This window comes from Cydia pomonella, chromosome 5 (assembly GCF_033807575.1).
Source record: "Cydia pomonella isolate Wapato2018A chromosome 5, ilCydPomo1, whole genome shotgun sequence".
NCBI classification, from domain to species: domain Eukaryota; kingdom Metazoa; phylum Arthropoda; class Insecta; order Lepidoptera; family Tortricidae; genus Cydia; species Cydia pomonella.
In genome coordinates this window covers 9,348,568-9,364,157 of record NC_084707.1, presented here as the reverse complement: position 1 = coordinate 9,364,157, position 15,590 = coordinate 9,348,568, and the positions used below count along the sequence as shown (strand labels likewise).

The 15,590-nt window shown below is 35.9% G+C and overlaps 1 protein-coding gene and 1 long non-coding RNA gene across 5 annotated transcripts in view; one reads left to right on the top strand and one right to left on the bottom strand.

Annotated features, from left to right (window-relative positions):
• LOC133517686 (uncharacterized) overlaps positions 1 to 15,590 on the bottom strand; it is a 59,634-nt gene that overhangs the window by 16,695 nt on the left and 27,349 nt on the right. For 2 of the 3 annotated variants that reach the window (XR_009799394.1, XR_009799395.1), the window contains exon 3: positions 4,240 to 4,334. This is a non-coding gene — a long non-coding RNA (uncharacterized LOC133517686). Of the gene's footprint in view, positions 1 to 4,212; positions 4,335 to 15,590 lie in introns of those variants that run through there. The other variant, XR_009799393.1, reaches the window with a different exon arrangement.
• The window catches only part of LOC133517672 (NT-3 growth factor receptor-like), a 62,706-nt gene that overhangs the window by 20,345 nt on the left and 26,771 nt on the right, over positions 1 to 15,590 (top strand). The gene's annotated exons all lie outside the window — the stretch shown is intronic.

The window sequence follows — 15,590 nt, the reverse complement described above, 5'->3', positions numbered from 1 at the left end:
CTTTCTTGGATTGCCCAAGACAATCTGACTACAAGTAGTTTTAGGGCACCCTTGGTGACAGCGTAGGAACGTAAGGGTTGGGCTCTTAAGGCCTCTTACTTAATTTTACATGGGAATAAAAGAAAAATGAAATATTCACCTTTCATCATATCACATTTACCAACTATTCTCAACAGAACCTTATATCAACAAACCAATTCAGCCCTTAATCTGATGGAATAAAGTTTTTGATAGATATCACAAGAGCTACTTATCTATTTTCATGTTAGCTAATTTAGACAATCTATATAGATAAAATATGAAATAGCCAAAAGTGTGGGTTATCTATCTGAGCAAATATTTAGGTGGTGTAATTAATCTAATGGACTAATGTAACCATAAAAATAGCTCTTGCTTCAATTTCTTTCTAGATGCAAAGATGTTTTATACTCAAAAAGGATACTTCCGCTTGCAATTGTCATAGTACAATTATTCATGTTAGCTCATCAAGATTTATGTTCAACAGTGATCACACATAAGTGTCACAAGTATATATAAAAAAAAATGAGGTTTAATCTCAGACAAGATATAAAGTTGCTAAAATTGTAAGTATAAGACACTAGCATGAACTCCAATAAAAATTATAGTTGTAATAATATCTGGTAGGCGTAAAAATTAAGTGGCTTTAAATTTTTCAAAGTGGATGTTACTTCACATGTTGTATCGCGCAAAAATAGCCAATATCGACGTCGGCGGTAAGTGCTAGACGACAGTCGAATAAACATTGCGGCTGACTCAAGGGCGCTCGCTTCGGGTTGTAGCCACGGCAACATCTCGCACTGGAGCGCGCTCATGCGCAAGCTCTAGGTTGGGGTAGCAACTGCTTAGCGCTACTTGCACCATCGGGTTATTCCCACTAGTTACCACCAAGTTCTTACCAATGGTAACTACTGGGAATTTTTTTCCCACCTTTTACCACTGGTAACTACTGGGAATTTTTTTCCCACCTTTTACCACTGGTAACTACTGGGAAAATATATTCCCACTAGTAACCACCAACTCGGTTTGGTTAGGTTAGGTTAGGCAGTTTACTGAAACACTAATCGACTTATAATTATTTATTAAAGCACTCTATAGTTATACTATACTATTTCTATTGTTTTATTAGTATTGAACTCTAACCAAATTTTGGTGGTAACTACCTACTGGGAAAAAAATCCCAGTAGTTACCACCAACTTGGTTTGGTACCACTGGTAAAAGGTGGGAAAATAAATCCCAGTAGTTATCACTGATAACAACTTGGTGGTAACTAGTGGGAATAACCCGCACCATCCCACTAACTTGCGGTTAAACCGTTAACCCAGTGTCAAATTTTACTGGTAACCATGGTAAATCCAGGTTTAATCGGTTAACTTCCTGCAATTCAATTCACTTCCTGCAAATCTATTCCAAGGTCCAAGTTATGACCTTTTTAAATCGAGAGTGAATAGACATCTTTTAGGTAAGCATGTTCCATCCTTGACTGCATCGGCACTTTCCATCAGGTGAGATTGTGGTCAAATGCTTACCTTTAATAAAATAAAAAAACCCGGGTTAGTGGAATGGTGCAAATGGCGCTTAGGGCCACTTGCATGCACTATCCCACTGGCCCGGGGGAGCAAGTGATACTGCTATCTCATTTCATCGCATTGCTGCTTCCCATAGACTGGCCTACTCTGGGCCATCGTGTCCCTGGAGCCCTAACATATCCTATATAATATTAATACATGACCTGTCATCCCTGACCCCCTGTCACCCCTGGGTCGCCTAGTTAAATCCCGTAAGTAGTAGAGGACAAAGTGAAGGAGTGCATGTTGAAATATCTTTGCAATGCTTAATATTAGACGTTATGTTTATTTTGACGCGTTGTTTACTAAGAAAAATGGGAAAATAGAAAGAATCCATATATTAAAAAACGTGATTTGCATTAAATACAAAGATGATGTTTCATATTGGTATGTTAATCATAACAAGGTTTTACTTTTAAAATACTTACATACTGTGATATGATTTGACTTTTAGCTTCCTGACAATATTTGCATGCGACATCCCAACCTCGTTATGGAAAACTCGTCACTTTCAAACAACATATTCCACTGGTAGGCGGTACACAGTTTACGTTCATCAATGCTTGAGCTGTCAGTAACGAACGACACACAGCACTTTGACAGTTCACGTTCATCAATGCTTGAGCTGTCAGTAACGAACGACACACAGCACTTTGATCCGATGAGGGAAGCGTACTCAAAAATTTGTCCCATAAATCTTATGTCGGTGAATTAAGAACTAAGGGTTTTAGGTATGTTAGGGTAAATTGTATGCATCCATATTTTTACACTTTGACTGTACAAAACCCTAAAGACGTATAGGTATCCAGTGACAACCGATATAGTTCCTAATTCTCTAAAGACCATATTTAACAACGGTACAAATTTCCCGATCATAAACTACTTAGCCAAATAAGTTTAAAATGTAATTAAGTGATAATAGTATCGCCAATTGTTTACATTATCCAAAAAAATTGCCAAACACATTTAAATAATAATATCGCAGTACTCGAATAATAACCATATCATCCGGGCACATACCTACTCGTATCACCCTCAACTGCCTAATGATAACCTGAAGCTTATTGTAAAAATATTGTAATATTTTTGCTGTCTTTTCATAAATACCGATCCCGTGTTAACGACCTTAATTTGTTATCTTGATCTTCCTTATTCCCTGCTATTTCTCTAAGACAATTGGACTGCATTTACGCCGTGTTCGATAGATATGAAAACAAGTTCAACAGCCAAGTCACCCCATATGGGGTCAAATACAGGAGACAAATTTATTGAAATCCGCCGCAAGCCACTGGATTCGAACGACAAAGATTCCAGTGGCTTGTGGCGAAAATCGAACTTCGCAGACAAATGTTCATATAGCATTAGCATTATAATTATTAGTAACGTAACGGACTTTAGGTTATCGGGTTTAATGTTTGTTCTAAATAATTTTGGTTTGAACGTATACGATAATTGAATTGGATTTCAATGCATTACTTAGAAATATTAGTGGTTAAAATATATTTTTATAATAGGTTTTAAAGCTATAAATAGGGATTTAATTATTCCTAGTTTGATTAATGGCCCTGGATTTTGAAATTGGTATGAAATAAACTAATTCTACCAATAAATTCAGTCAACTAAAACACTACTATTTCAGTCCGTGCCCGTCTGAATATAAATTACCCAACTTCGAAATTCTGACAAAATAAAATTGGTAGTAGCACAAAAAAATATTTACACTGTAACTTTGTTTTAACCCTTCGTATGCCTTTTTCAAAACTAAATTACGAGTAATAACCTTAAAATTATAAATGACAATCCGAATTAACTGGCTGGGACTACTAATAGGCATACGAAAGGTTATACAGGAAAGGAGTTACAAAAACAATTTATTTCACGTTATTTCTATGTCGTCATGTTTATAAGTTTTTTTTAAATTATCTACCTGTACCAAATTTATCTTATAAAGAAGTCAAATAAGTTACTGTTAAGCCCAAATGTCGCAGGTTTGTCACTGACATATTGATAACATGCCTTATATGTACTTTATTAAAGATTTTAAAGCTCTCTTATTTTTGTATCATATTTTGCAAAACTACGAAAGCAATGCCGGTCGGCAACATTGTTACATAAAATACCTCCAAAGTGGTTGGTTGGTTCTCTTAAATGACACGAAGATAAGTTATGTCAACACACAGTAGGTACTAGACAGAATATTTACTTTCCCACGTCCATAATGTGCAAGCAGATGACACTTAATTAGATTAAAACCTATAAGGAATATTAAATATGAAGTATCATACCGGCACAATATCAACATGTTTTTACTTTTTTATTGATCAAGCAAGTGCTTAGCGCGAGCGAAATGTCTCCGTTTGTTCTCCTCTAGGAAGCAAGTTCGATATGGACATTTTTTTGAATTTTTTCAAAATGGCGAAGACTTTCCGAGTTCTACAGCTCACAGATGCACTGATGCATTAGTGATTGGAGTTACTTTAATACCTAATCAATACCGTATACACTGTTATTTATTTTCTGCTAAAGAATATCGTCTGTGCACATATAAAGTTAAGTGATAAGTATACAAACGAACGAAAGCAATCAAGACCATCAGATTTGGAAAGCATTACCGACACGCATGAGAAAAGCATCACGTATTATATTACTTACATGTTTTAGTAATCAATCAAGTGGAATCAATCATACAAAGCCATACGTGCTCCACTCGACGCAATCTTCATAAATTGAACATCGGCAACGCGACTCTAAACAAAAGAGAAAATTAAGTTATATTTAAGAAGCTAAGGTGTAGTCAGCTTTAAGAGGAAAGGGGAGCTGAGCCCCTCTTCCGATTTGTGAATTTTATGTAAATGTACATCCATCAAAAATCCTGCGTAAAAAAATTTAAAAATCGAAGTTTCGTACTCGACTGTTTACTACTCCAAAACTTAACCAATCGTAATGAAATTTTGAAATCTAAATGATAATGAAATTATCTGTGTTGGACTGTTTTGCTTTTTTTGGTTAACTGTTGCTAGTTTTGAATTTCACACTTGTCTTTGCGTCCCTTCCAGTATTTAACAACTGGAGACGCCTGTCTGTAGTTTTCTGTACAAAAAAGTCTGACGATTTTTGCGCAGTAGGGCCACGTCAAATGTATGGCTATTTGTATAACGTCAGTCCCGAGGTTTTCGTCAGAGGGGTAAGCTCTTAAAAGCGAATCCACATGTTAAATCCCCCAAGTTTCGTCCTACTCAATTGTGCCGTTTAGGCAACGTTTGGAGGGCTCTAGCGCTTACATAAACAAACAACGACAAAATATCGAAAAAGGAAAACAGTCCGATACAGATATTGGTAATATTAATCTGTGTTCAAAAAATCATTGCTATAGGGTCAAAAAACACGGAGGAAACAGTCGAGTACGTTTGTATGGAGAAATAAGTACTCCGCTTGCCACTTAACTGTTTAACTAACGAAAAAGATAGATACTAATACATATAGCAATTACAGTAAGACAATCGATGTTTGATTGTCTTAACACTTAGGTCTAAGAGTGGGCAGGGACGTTTCAGACCATGCCATTCTCTCGTATATAGTTAATCTATACAAATATAATAATCAAGCATAGCGTTATGCAGGTAACATCATTTCATAAATGTCTGTCAAAGTTACAAACATTACTTAGGGTACAGGTATACTACGCAAAATAAGTCTAGGTATATTCCGATAGTTTTTCCAAAAGGAAATGTAACGCCAATCTTTTAATATATTTTTTAATCTTCTCCAGTACAAAAAGAGACACTAACTTAGGTATATACTCAAGGTAATGTCACTTACCCTAGATATGCAACATTGAATGAACCTACTTCATATACAGTTTATACTAACTTGCCCAGTCGTACAATAAACTTTACAAATAACAAGAACATTGAAAGCGATATCATATTTACAAACTAATATGCTAAAACGATTCGTTTTCTTCGCAGTTAAGCAATTAAACCTAGCTGCCAAAAATTAGCTGCTAGATTTAATGTTCCTTTATAAATTGGTTAATAGTACGGGGCTGGATTGTCCAGAATTGTTAAGTAAAATTAAAATAACTATTCCTGCTAAGCTACCTCGTCCTGGTTTGTATAAGCTGTTTAGAATTCCATTTGGGAAAACAAATTTAGGTCGTAACTCTGCCCTTTTAAGAATGGCAAAATTATACAATCATATCCCTGGCTCTGCGGGAGTTGACATATTCAACGATAGACCAGAACAGTTTAAAAGAAAGGTGATGAAATATGTTGGCTCACTGGATATCACAAATAATTCGCCACAGATTCACAGATGACTTAAAAATACTTAATAAAATATTTATATAAAATATTTGTATATAAGTAGTTAATAATTGTTATCAACTATTTACCATCATCCTAGTTGTACGAATAGCATTAGTTAATGTAATGTACTGGTACTAATTAATTTAACCGTAAGATTACTGCATGTTCACTGGTAGAAGACACTTATATAAGATGTGGTTACCTATAATTAGATAAGCATCAGTCCTGATTGTCATATAGATTTAAGAGCATGTAAGATGTATTATCTGTTGGTAATCCTAAATAAATAAAAATAAAAAAATAAAATAAATAAACCTGAAATGCAAGTTAAGTTCATTCATTAAAAGGGTTTTGTAAACATTTGCACCCAGATTTAATTTACAATATAAATGCATTACGAGAGTAATGAAAGGATTGTACAGAATACCCATCAGCGCGGTCAATTTCGGAAAGATAAATTCAATTAGTAGTTGAACGTTTACTAATTAGTGCATTTCATAGCAATTTCAATAATAATTTAAAGGCGGACGTGGCGGTGTCTTTAGTTTGTAGGTACAGTTGCCATCAGATTTATTGGAGCGGTCTCGGTGTTCACAAATATCTCAACACGACTCTATTCTCAGGGCGTTATAGTGCGTGCTCAGATATGTTTGAGCACCTCGACCGCTCCGATATATCTGATGGCGACTGTACCTCAAAGTATTCTTAATTAATTTTTCTTAAAAGTAATTATGACGTGATGAAAAGCACAATGAGAGCGATTATATATAAGATCAAGATCACAAATGGGAATATACTACAATAAAAACACTTTTGACAATGGGAATATACTACAATACAAACACAATGGTTTATTTTAGTATTTGTTAATTAAGAGTAAGGTAGTTAAAAAGTTTTATCTAGTTGTTATCTTATGTTTATTTCGAGTTAAATAAGTTATAACTACGAGTATGTACTAAATTGATATTTATGGGTCACAGTTTCTTTTAAAGTTTACATCTAAGATATTATTCAGCGATTTATTCATTCACTCAAAACTATGATTTTAAATTGTTAGTTTAAGCGAGCTTTTAATATTTTGCTGTAAGTAAGTATAACTTATTCTCGATTTAAATTAAAAATAAAAACCTTGAGCTACAGAAAAACAAAATGAAAACTCAATTACAAAACCTATTCCAAACTGGCTTAAAAGAAGGCAAATGCAGTTTGTTTTTTTTTGTATGTAACAGGCCTTGAAATATTGAAGATACTTATTTAAGCCTTATTTAATTGAAGTACTATTTAGTTTTTGGCCAATTTCGCTAGAGATAGACGAATACACAAACTTTAAAATTTACGATATCACGGGCTATCAAAAAATGCTGTGTACCTCCGCCCATTACGTAGCCCCGGCAAATCCAATGCAACATTAGCCCATTCGACGTCTAATTAAAGTACGGTGTGAAGTATGTGGGCCGTGAGCTGCAAGTGGGACGCAGTTCCGAACGGCTGTACAGCGCCAGCAATTCGCGTGCCCCAAATGCGTGTTTCCGTATTACGCATGTGACACTCGTGCGCAGTCTGTGTCAAGTTCAGATGAACTGGTAACATTCAAGAATACTGTATGCTATTAAACGGATAATATTTACATGATTTTTGATTACTAATGAAGTTAAAAAAAACTGAGACATGATTTTAAAAGGATAGCTCCGTACTACCTACTACGTAACGGATTAGGCTACTCGTCAAGAGTATCTACCGATCTCTAATACCTTAACAAAAAGAAATGTCTCTATATGTGGAACAATTAGACTGTAACCGATTCTTTTGAACGCGAACTGCAAAGATATACTTTTGGCTCGTTGTTTCAATTCAACCGCTATTATTGATTCTGAATGTACGTATTCTATTCGTGTTCGTAGGTACCTAACCTAAGTAATTAGCGTTTTTTATTTAAGTAATTTAAGATTCCAGGCTAAATTAATTAATATTTCCAAAACTAATGAAAAAGCTGGTTTGTCTTCAGTCTTAACATGAACATTTTAGGTCACTCGTCGTTATATTATCGTTATGGTAACGGTTAACTCAGTCTATTTATAAAAACCCTATTTATCTTTTTTACCTTATTTATACTCCACCCTTAGAAAAGGGCGTTTTTCCCCGATTTAAGACACATTTTAGTATTTATCATACTTTACATGTCTACCATTCCTGTCCCGATGAATACTTGTTCGCCCAAGTATTTGTCTAATTACCTTAACGTCAGTTAACTATAAGTACATATAACTAAATATATCACTTGCCTATTTAAAAAACGATTTGGCTTAACATACACTGAACTTACATACACGAGGTAATTAGTAAACAAGCTGTCTTGACAGCGTCGACATGGGTAACGGTTTTTAACCGATTCTATAAATAGGGCATGCTTTATGGAACTCTTTTGAAAACGTATAATAACTTATATGGATAACTTTTATATCGTTCACAAATAACTAAAACCTTCTTGCCCTAGTTTATCTTGCCTACATGATCGTGATACGTACACTAAAATACAGTACAGTCATGCTGTGCAAAAAAAGTACAGCAAGGTATCCAATCTAACTCACTTGACTTTGGCAAAGTGTCTAAGAAGCAACGATGCCATTTTAATGAAGGAAAAAAAGATTAACAGCGTCTGATATAATCAAGATACTGGGCTAGGCGCGACATTTAAGGCCAGCATTTAAAGCAGCAAAAAAACTCCGAATTTGGCGCGTCCCTACTTGCTCTATCCCGATATGGCTGCACCGGTTCCTCATTATGGTAGGATTGGCCAATTTAGACTCGGGGCGAACTGTGGGAATAATTCCTGAGCTAACTTGTAAGTACTTAGAAGAATAACATTCCTTTGCATCTTCAATCCTTACGCTTTCTCTCTGATTGCGTGAAAGCTATGTCCTTATACGTACATAACTTAGCACTTCTTACTTCCTCAAGCAGTTTACTTTTTATCTGAGCATCTGCAATGCAAACTCGTGATGTCTTTATTGAATAGCCCTTTAAATTGATTAACAACCAACCGTTAAGTTAATGTTCCACTATTTTTATTAAATCCAACATCATTAATTTAACTCGAAGCATTTTACTTTATTTTATTGTTTTCGGGCGTGTGATAACGATGTTGTTAATTTTATTCCCTTTAAGTTAAGGTCGTTCATAATGTGATAAAAAATAAACTGTCGATCAGAAAGACATTTCCTGTGCCTTTTTTACAAAACGTTGAAATGAGTCTTGGTTAAAGTTTTAGTAATGGAAATAGTTCTGTAAGGAAGGGCTAATGATTTTTTGAGTTTCCTATTAAGAGCCTGCAGTACAGGAAAGATATGTATATTATTCGTGGCTTTGACTGTGTACAGTGAGCTGCAAAATTGCACGGAGAATTATGAATGAATTAATCATTTCTATGATCTGAGGAATTAATTGATAAATTCGCCATGCACTTTTACGGCTGATGGTACATTTTTAAAGTTTTATTTATAATAAGTACACACTTTTTAGGTGTACTTATTGTTAGTAACTCTGCGTAATGTGACTACTGTTAATACTACGCAGTTCCAAACGATTAACAATTACATTTCGCGGAGCATACAGAAATAACATGTTACAGAATTTCAGGGTAACAACTAAACCCCGTAGGTTTATTGGTACATAAATCTGAATAAAACATTCCGTTAACCACAACACAATTGCAAAGTTGTAATGCATTAGAATAATTTATAACAATCAAAGCAAAACATAAAACTTCGATTACTAGATCAAAGACCGTTCAGGCGTTCAACCTTCGCGGAAGATTTATTAAAAATAAACAGTCGGTTTGCACGGAACCGGGGTTTACGGGTTGATGGGATAATAAAATGTGTTCATTTTGACACCGATCTGGTGTTTATTATTTAGGACGAATGTGACCCGCCGACTGAAACCCGACACCGGCCCGCCTGACAACCGCCAACTCTCGTTTTGTTTGATCTACTGAGAGCTTTTTAAACTTTTTATGTCTTACTTTAGTGCGCTCTAGGCGCCTTTTATTGCTTAGTAAACATCTAAGGATTATTCAGTCCGTGCTTTCGCTATCTTTTTGACACTTACATACATTTCAGTCATTTCCTAATTTAACGAGGTCCATAAAACATTTCTTAATTTAGAAAGAGTAATCACGATGAATATAGTTAAACTTGACCAAGCTCTCTAGAAAAATGTATACCTATATTCTGTTTCTCTTTTATTGACCTTTAGGAATAACAAATAATTCAATAAATAATCCAAATAGCCGTGTAGATGAAAGTAATCCGATAAAAGTAACAGTCATACGTGATAATAATCCTCAATATCCTCATATGATCTCTTGATCGCATTTTACGAACAACCCAGCTTTGTTACTCCCAATGAAATTCTTACGTCACGCATAATAAGCGCATAATGTAAGCTTAAATCGAAAGCCGTATTGAATTTCAACGTACTTAGTTATATATATAAGTTTAACACTAAGTAATTGATTGAAATACCCGTTATTGAATGAGGATAATGGTAATACAAATAAATAAAGGTCTTTGTTTTGTAAACGCATATCTAAGCCGTTAACGCGTATAATCGTTGAAATGTTGTTGATGTTTTGTTAAAAAGCACAGCCCGATCCGTCGGGCCCGTGCTCCGACACTTTAGGAAAATAGACAGGTCTTTACGTTGTTAGGCATTGGATAGTTTAATGCCGCATAGTGAAAGTCGGTATTGTTACATTAGTAAAAAAAATACTAACGTACAATTATTATGCTTATACTCAAATTGTTTAATATTAATATAAAATTTCTTGAATAAAACGGAAAATGAAGGATAAGCTAGAGAAATTAATGTATGTCGATTATTAAAATATATACCTACTTACAATATTTACTAGTATGCATTCGACAAATAGAAGATATAATCTTAACTTCTCATTGTTCTACTTTGTTAACATAAAAAAAATAAAAAGTCATAGTTAAAGTGACTGGTTCACTCTGACATTGCATTAACGGGCGTTAAGCGGTCGGATTTTTAAATAAACATTTTTAATGATCGGCCCGCGCCTGCGCCAGGTGCGCCCATACTGCGTCCGCGCACCCACTCTCGATCTCTTGTTCCTAAAACAGTAACCTATTTATCTGATAAATATATGTGGACCAGTTGAAATAACTATAATGTTATTTAAATGGAGCTTACGCAATTCGCTTCAGATCACCATTAGATAGCATAACGCTGCCATAAATTGTACTAGTGCATTATATATGTGTGATACGAGCTCCGTATCACACATATATAATGCACTAGTACAATTCCATTTCATTCCTTGCAGAAAATTGTGACCTAATTAATATATTATACTCCAATTGGTAAAGATAAACACATAAAAAACGTCCAATTAGCCTATCTCTTAACACTACATGAACCCATTTTATTATGGGATTTGATTGACCAATTCACTATTTTATAATCTTCATGATCAGTTCCAGATGCGATCTTTGTATGTGGTGCCAGTGTAATAACCGACCAACGAATTGAGAACCTCTTCTCTTTGAGAAGAAATTGAAATCGGTTAAAAATGTAGCTCACTATCGCCTTGAAACGACCTGGGGGGGGCAATTCTGAGGGATCGATCGATTCGTGTAGTCATTAATGGCTGCTCGTCCGATCAATTGGCAATCAATGCCGGAGTCCCTCAGGCGTGTCATATCTCCGCCAAACGGAGTCCATTCCATCTGACTCCTACTTTCCGAAATGTATCCCTTCCGATAACCGACCATCTTGAGCTTCTCGGAATCTCGCTGACTTCGAAACTCAACTTTGGCCCGCACATCGAGTCGAAAGCACAGTTAGCAGCAAAAGCTGGGTATCCTCAACAAGCTGAGGCAGTATTTTACACCTAGGCAGCTGCTCGACCTTTACCTAGCACAAGTGCGATCGTGTGTGGAATACTGTTCGCAGCTGTGGGATGGTTCTGCAAAATACCAGCTTAAGGCGCTCGAGTCAGTTGAGAGGAGAGCCAAGAGAATCATTAATGATGACGATATGACGAATGCTCGACTCCAAAGTCTGGAGCATCGTCGCAAGATTGCCAGCCTAACGATCTTTTATCTGCACAACCTTATTCCTCCGTCCCCATTTCACCATCGGACTACCAGACAATCGGCACTCCGGCATCGCTTCATGGTAGGTATTCCACAAATACCTACGCACGAAGCGTTTTGCTTCAACATTTCTTATGCGAACTGCCAAGGAGTGGAATGCCCTGCCCGAGTCTGTGTTTCCGCATGAGTACAATCTGGGTCTCTTCAAGGCTAGGGTAAATAGGTATCTCATAGGTAAGCGTGCTCCACCGTAGACCGCATCATCACTTACCATCAGGTGAGATCGTGGTCAAACGCCTGCCTATCGTTATATTTAAAAAAAAAAAATTAAAATTTGAATTTCGATCGCTCGATTTCATTTTCTCCCTTCAATACTATCTCCACAAATAGGCATTTAACTAATACTAATAGAATTGAAAACGAGTGGTCAATACCATTACATTCCCAATTCCTATCGGTTGTATTTCAAAAATAGAATTTCGCCGTTTTCCACAGATTTTCGAGTCACTAAATCAAGCGTTCCAAATTCAAAAACCGGCCTCCAGATCCTATTTTTTAGAAAAAAAAATAGAAGTGATTTCCACTATCCAGTAGTTCGCAACTTCGCATTAAGAAAAGAAAGGGCAAATCGTTCAGACATGTTCAATAACAGACACTCTTCCATCTATTTTGAGGTTCAATTTCATCGCTAGGTGTCAAGTAGCATCAAGATCATAGGGCGACGGCTGAAAGAAAGGGGCTGCGACCCTCGCTCTGGTTTATTCCTGGTCCGACAAATATCACTGGCCATTCAGCGAGGCAATGCCGCCAGTATTTTTGGCACTTTTGGTCCGGGTAAAAATCAGACGGGGTTGTAGGTTTCTGTTTGTTTAATGTTTGTACGGTTCCGTACCAAAAAGGTACAAAAGGAACCCTTAGGTGCGTCTCTGTCCGTTCGCCCGTCCGTCTGTCTGTGTAGATTTGAAATTTAAAGTAGTTATATAAGTTATATTATAAACAACGCTAACGTATTTTATTTTTAATTATATTTTGCATAACTATGGAAAATGCCCAATATGAAGAGGCGGCATTTCAAAGTATCAGGAGTTCATATGAGAGAGAAATTTCAAAGTGACTATATTGTGTTTTTTTATTCCGTAGACTAAAATGACATTTCATGTGGTACTAAGAAATGTCATGTCTTACATATTAAACGTAATTTTAGTCTACGGAATAAAAAAACAGACCTTAGATCAAGAGGGGTGGGTATCATTTGAAAGAGCTCAAATGGATCATTCCAAAACATTTTTTTATTATTTATTCTTAGTGCAAAAAAAATATTTATGAAAGAAGATGTGAAAAATATAATCAGACCTACTATCTCGATAACTTTTTTTTAATTAAGTAACAAAAAACATTTCCGAATTCAGTTTGCAATTTAACCAACCTTACGTGTGTTACACTTGAAGTTTCTATGAGATTACATTAAAGACACATTTTCTCAAATAAAAGAGTAATTTTTGAAATCGGTTCACATGATTTTTTTTTTTAATACCACGTCGGTGGCAAACAAGCATACGGCCCGCTTGGTGGTAAGCAGTCACCGTAGCCTATGAACGCCTGCAACACCAGATGTATTACATGCGCGTTGCCGATACTTTAAAAACCTGTACAGTCACGTCTGAAAATATCTATACGAAAAAAAGTGTCAAAAATATGTATATACTACATTAATATATGGGCAATAAAGTCGTGTATACATTTTTTTGGCCCTTTTTTCGTATCGATATTTTCAGACGTGACCGCGTACACTCCTTTTTTGAAGAACCCCATACTGTAAGCCCATCGGGAAAACCTCGGCAGGAAACTCATTCAACAGCCGAAACGTTCGCGGTAGGAAATTCCTCTTAAGCCGCACAGTAGGCGACCATTTAGGTTCTAGGGTGTGAGGATGAACACCCTGCCGACGGCGAGTGGTGCGGTGATAGAAAGCGGCCGTTGCCATCATGTCAAACAATTCTTCAGAGCACAGCCCATTGTACAAGCAGTAGAACACTCACAAGGAGGTAAAGTCTCTCCTTAGACTTAAAGGTTCAATACCGCTTGTGAGTTACATGATAGAGAATTATCCTCGAAAAACCAACATACGTGTATTACATCGCGCAAATTAGTTAGACAATTTGCCGATAGATACTTGTGATCAGAAGGCTTTCGCCGTTATAGTTACACTAGATAAGTCAACGTTTGTACGGAACCCTCGATGCGCGAGTAAAACGAACTCGCAGTTGGCCGGTTTTCATTATCTAGATACTAGATAGGCCGTTGACGAAACGTGTTGTCGATATATATTTTGTAGGATAGGATGACGAAGCGTGTTGTGGATGGTTTTTGCTTGTTTACGTATATTGACGAAGCCTGCGTCGATGGATTTTTCCTCTGTCTTGATATGATGTTAAATTGTGTTTTTAATAAATGGGTCAAGTAGTTAATCTCTAAGTCAAATAAACGTTGTTCTTCGAATATAACATTTTCGGCGAAACGACATATAATATGTTCGACTTTAGGTACGGTAAACGTCCCAGTGCTCGACATACTCGTAGTAATGCCCAAAAAACGACACCCTGCTTTCACCTTTATTGCTAATGTACAGTCAACCAATTTGATTCCTAGGCCACTATAGAACCTTGCCATAATGACTTCTACGACAGTGCTTATTGAGTGATGCGTGTCAAGTATCTAGTAGTTAAAGCGACAAGGTTCTATAGTGGCCTAGGATTCAAATTGGTTGACTGTACATGTGCCCCAGGACACGACTGTTATAAGCATGGTGACAGTTGCCATAGTTACACAGTTCATTTGAGAATTGAGAATTGGCTAGCAACTGGATAAAATTGATGGTTTTGCAAATCAGTTGGCTTTTGTCACTGTCAGTCTAGCCTAGACAAACTCATACCTAGACATTAAATTTATTTATTACATTAAATTTTCATGAAAGATTTTACCACAAGTTCCAGGAATAAACACATTATTTTTTAAGTCTTCTAAACACTAGGTACAGAGGGGCGAACGACCATTCACCATATCCGCACCAGAAGCCATCCTGTGTCTAAAGCTAGCCTTTTTAGGTTTTACAAGAAAAAAACAGAACTACCAAAGTATGCCGATCCTATTATCAAGTAATTATCTACACGGCGTTCATTTCCTAGATTCTTTTATATTATTCTCGTGTCTATACCCACTTTACTACCACGTTTATTACCTAGATACTAATGCATTAAGCTCGGTGAAATCTATAATTACAAATAACATATAAAATATATAATTGAATCACATAAAATAACTGGCTGAATGGGATAAATTTACATAATCTCATTTCATGCTTAATTTATTACCATGTAATAATTATTTTAAGTTATTTTTTTTCACCTATAGCATATATATATCCGTATTAGAATTTTCGCTAAAAAGTTCATATCAATCATAGTAAGAATTGTAATTCTACTAAGGTAGACGCCCTAGTATTTGACATACTATAATGGTCAATAGCTGACACCCTATTGTCACCTCTACTGACAGTACCATGAAGTTTAGAGATTCT